Source organism: Medicago sativa, chromosome 4 (assembly GCF_051527215.1).
Source record: "Medicago sativa cultivar Bolivia chromosome 4, Bolivia_mono, whole genome shotgun sequence".
Lineage (NCBI taxonomy): Eukaryota > Viridiplantae > Streptophyta > Magnoliopsida > Fabales > Fabaceae > Medicago > Medicago sativa.
Window position 1 is genome coordinate 32,427,293 of NC_140752.1, and position 5,038 is coordinate 32,432,330.

The 5,038-nt window shown below is 37.3% G+C and overlaps 1 non-coding gene across 1 annotated transcript; it reads left to right on the plus strand.

The window, feature by feature from the left end:
- The first annotated feature begins 1,950 nt into the window (after positions 1-1,950).
- LOC146928820 (small nucleolar RNA R71) lies at positions 1,951-2,057 on the plus strand. Its single transcript, XR_015009217.1, has one exon. It is a non-coding gene; the product is annotated as a small nucleolar RNA R71 (small nucleolar RNA).
- Positions 2,058-5,038: the final 2,981 nt, after the last annotated feature.

Sequence of the window (5,038 nt, forward strand, 5' to 3'; positions counted from 1 at the left end):
GAGAACTACGGTGGATTTGATCCCTTAATCGGGTACGTAGGCAAGGAACAAAATTCCTTCAATTCAACTAAAATAAAAATCCAAAAACATCCTTCTCCCTCCAATTCTTCACTTAGAAACTCTTAGGCTTAATATTTTCTTTCAAAATAGCATTTAAAAATAAAGCGCGCGTATAGAAGTTAAAGACGGTTCCTATAGGATACTATAGTCGTTATGGGTGCCTAACACCTTCCCGTAGCGAAAACAACTCCCGGACCTCGATTCTCAAGGGTTTTGCTTACTTTTTCCCTTTCCAAGAAAAAATAAGATATCACCGGTTTAAAAGGTTCAAACGTAATCAATGTTTGACACCCGAAAACCAAGATAAACGTAAGGATCAGTGGATGTCTCTCCCTCTTCATTGTTTGGGAGTCCTCCTTTACGGTACCGTTTCAGCTTTGTTCCTTACCCATGAAAGTTCCTTGTGCACTAGACTTCCTTAAATCCACGGCTTCATCAAAAGGCTTGTTTCTTACCACCCCTTTGTCATAGTACCTCCTAACTCTTTCTATCGTGTCAGAGAGAATTGAAAGCATACAACATTGAAAAGTAGCCGGTCCATTACGTATTCCAAAGGGGATCTTCTTATAAGCAAATACACCACAAGGATTAGTAAAAGTAGTCTTAGGCATATTGTTCCAAGTTCCCAATCCCCCATACTTGTTGTCAAGGATGTCTCCTGATGATTGTTGTTGCATAAGTTCTGTGCTTGCTTCAAGTTGCTTAACACATTCTGTCACCCCAACATCTTCAATCACCTCCTTACTTTTAAAAGGTTTAACAATTTCTCCTTCCATAGGTTGAATAGGTTGAAATTCAAGGGAGTTCTCTTCGACTGTTTCTTCAACAACGTTAATCCGGTAACACTTGTGGTTCTCATCTTGTTGCTTCATTGCCTCAAAAATGTTGAAAACTACCTGTGGTTTGTCTCCATCCTTCAATATTTGACTCTTCGTCTTCCTCAAGATTGAATCTTCATCAATTAACTTCTCACTTTTTTCTCCCTCTATATTTTTCTTCCTTTCGTTTTCAACTTCTCCATGATCATTTTCTTTTTCAACTACACCCTCATCATTTTTTTCAACTACATCATTCTCCTCCACCTCAACTACATCACCAACCTTCTTTGGAGCTTTTGGAACTAAAGGTGTCAAAACCTTTTTGCTTCTTAATTCAATAGCATTACAAGACTCATTCTTAGGGTTGTCTTTAGTGTTACCTGAGAATCCGCCTTTGTTTTGTTCAGCCAATTGCTTAGCTAATTGCCCCAGTTGAGTTTCAAGCATCTTCCTAGAAGCTTCATTGTTCTTTCTTTCAGCTTCTTGACTCTTCTTCATCTCTTCAAAGTTGCCTTGAGTCATCTTCATGAAGTTCATCATAGTTTCCTCAAGAGATGATGGCTTCCGTTGTTGTTGTTGAGGAGGAGTGAGCATCTGAGAGTTCAAAGCATTGTTATTTGAGTAGCTTAGATTTGGATGCTTATTGATGCCTGAATTGTAGTATTGATTCTGCCTTTGATAACCTCCCATGAAGATAGCTTCTTTATTAGAACCTTCTGGTACACATTCACCATTGGGATGTTCTTCACCACATAGGTCACATTTGATTGCAGCCACTTGTTGTTGCTTATGAGCCAAAGTGAAGCCTTGAAACTCCTTAGTTAGAGCTTCGATTTGTTTGTTCATAGCTGCTTGGTTAGCAAGGATAGCAGTTTGTTCACTCACCCCAAACACTCCTCTTTCTTTCTTCTTAGCTTCAGCCCGATACTCATTTCCAGCCATGTTCTCAATTAAAGCTTGGACTTCATGATCAGTTTTGCTCTTGAGACTACCTCCCGCGGAAGCATCTAAGAACATTCTAGTGTTTGGTGTTACCCCCTCAGTGAAGATTTAGAGGTATTGTTTCTCGGTGAACTCATGATTAGGGCACCTCTTAAGAAGCAAATTGAATCGCTCCCAAGCATCATACAATGATTCACCTTCTCCTTGCTTGAAGTTAGAGATCTCCATCTTCTTGTCCCAATACTTAGACATAGGGAAATATTTCTCCAAGAACTTCAGCTCTAATTCTTCCCATGTTTGGACAGTCCCGTTTGGTATTGTTAGCAACCAATCTTTTGCTCTTCCCGTCAAGGTGAAAGGAAATAGCCTTAGTTTCTTTTGTGCTTCCGTCACGGTGGCTGGTTGCACACAAAACTCGCAGGTTTCAGCAAAGCGGCTCAAGTGTTCATGAGGACTCATAGCTTCAGTCCCATCGAATTTCTTGTCCCTCAAACCGTTGAGGACAGTTGTCTTGATGTCGAAAGCTACGGGGTTAGCTGGTTGAAAAGTATGGGTCAGTTGACCGCGATGAGTGGCTAACCCGTAGTCTCCTAGCTTAGGTCTCGGTGGTACAACTTCTTCTCCTTCCATAGTTGCAGATTTAGGAGAAGAGATCGTTTCAGATTCAGTTGAGAGTGGCTCCGGTATTTGTTCTCGAACACCCGGTGGAACAGACTGAGCTAACCTTTGCGACCGGACAGCTTTCCGAAGTGCTCTAGCAGTCCTTTCAATTTCCGGATCGTACTCTAAGTCGTCTGAGCTCTGTTTACCTCGCATAAACAGCAAAATACCTTAGTAGCACTGCACAACGCAAAGTAATCAAGTGAATATGAAAGCAGAAAAATAAAAATTAAAAACAGAAAATTAAATTGCAAAAACCCTAAATTATAACGTAATTGCCTTGTTGAAATAATTCAACAGTCCCCGACAACGACGCCAAAAACTTGATAGACGTTTGGCAAGTGCACCAAATACTATCGAAGTAGTAAAAATATCGATCCCACGAGGACTGTTTTTAACTTCAATAATTCAATTTCGTTATATAATTAGGATGTGTAAAGTTTATTTTTAGTTTTCCACTAGGCAGAAGATTTGGTTTGATTTTATGAAATCAAATAAAAGAGAAGATTTGATTAAGAAAATATGAGAGAAAGATGAGATCAGATCCGTCGAATCCTCTAAGTTCCCCTAATTGGTCTACTGCACCTATTTGTTATGAATCCTTTTCTAATTTACGATGATTAACAAAATAGCCCTAATCAATCCCTTGAGTTAGGACCCTCTTCTTAAACTACAACCCCTAATTCCTTAGGTGGTCTAATAATTCTTGAAGGTTTTACCGAACGTTAACCTGTTATCACTAACAAACGATTATCTATTCCTAGACTAACCCTGTTTATTAGAACAATTCAATTAGGTCTAAGTTGAAAGCCATGGTTAGTGGTCATTCATTCTCACAAAATCAAGTTATATGTGATCAAGATATAAAAAGCATAAAGAACGATTGAATTGAATAAACTAGAATTGAATTCATAAACAAAATAGAGTTTCACAGCAACATGTGTCAATTAGGGTTACAAAGATTCATCTCGGATCTAATCTCTAAGAGATTTAGCTACTCATAATCGAGTTTACAAATAGCATAATCAATGAAATAATTAAAACATACATGAATTGGTAAAAGGTTGAAGAAATCGCCCTTCTAGCCGTCTCCGATGTCTCAAAATCGCACTTTGCTCTCCAAAATCGTAACCCTTTTTCTTCTGGCTGAGTGCAGTATTTATAGAGATTTATGGGTCTGACCTAGCAAAATCGCGCCGCGCCATGTATATAGGCGTGCCGCGATTTCCTCTTTACAGGAAGTGTGTATTTTTTTGTTCCAAAATCGCGGCAAGGCTCCATTTTGGCGTGGCGCGATTTGGTCTGGCAGAACTTCAGTTTTTCATCTTTTTGTACCCCGGAATAGTGAAAATTGCATGAGAACTCTAACAAAATGTCACAATAAGTCCTAAAAATTACGTAATGACAGCATGTCATCAATTTATATTTTCAATACAATATTTATTGTTTCATTCTATTTTAAGATCCTTATCTTGTGCCTTAAGGGCACAAGTTAACATTTTCCTTAGGTTGTTTGTTCTCTAAAAGAAGAGATTCATACGCAGTGGAGAGCAAACTTTCGGTGTGGAGGATAAATGGACTCACTTTATCACTCCAACGCTTAAGCCAGTAATATAAGAGGTGAATTTGTGCAAAAAAGTGATAAATGAATATACCTTTGGATCACGCTTATATAGGGGAAGAAGTTGGGCAACCATCTCCATGATTTGTGACATCATCTCTGGAAGCCGCTAATAAGGGCTTTAAAATTGAAGATTACTACGTTTGTTAGGTTGTTTGTGGACGGAGGCCCAGACTGATGTCTGAAACAATTACATATCATTGAATGGTTAGATAAAGGTATATTAAAATAATGGAGGATCGGGCACCAGTATAGGACATTATTTTCTTATAAACCAACCTGCTTAAATCATCAAATTTTCTCAAACTGTTACTGTTAATATTAATACCTAAAACCAGGTCTGTTTCTTTGAAAGTTTTCTACAAAATTTGCTTTAGGGACCAGACAGGCCTGTTTCTGAAATGTCAAAACAAAAACCAAAATTAGAAAACAATACAATCTGCAAATTAAGCTTAAATTAGATCAAATATTAAAGAAAGGAATATGAAAGAAACTTTTTAATATTTAAACATGAAAATTTGAATCTTGGATAGACATAAAAACAGGAAAAGGATTTTCATTATTTAAACAAAATTTAATTAATTTCAGAATAGAAAGAAAGATGTGATGAAAAGAAAAGACAATATTTTGAAAATCACATCACACATACGATACAGGGACATAACAGATTTCTTTGACAAATGAAATTCAAAATCCAAATGTAATGCAAGACCAAACAGAGCTATGAAGCTATATCGAACCTTGTAATCAGATATATGATCTATCATTCAAAAATTTCAGTCAGAACTAGAAGTATGAAATATATAATTAACTACACAAATGTTTAGAAGTTTGAGGAGAAATAATATACATAGAATCAGTGGCGTATCCAGGACCCTGGGCCAGGGGGTGCAAAAAATTTAACTTCGAAAAATTCAACCTCTAAGATACTTTTTTA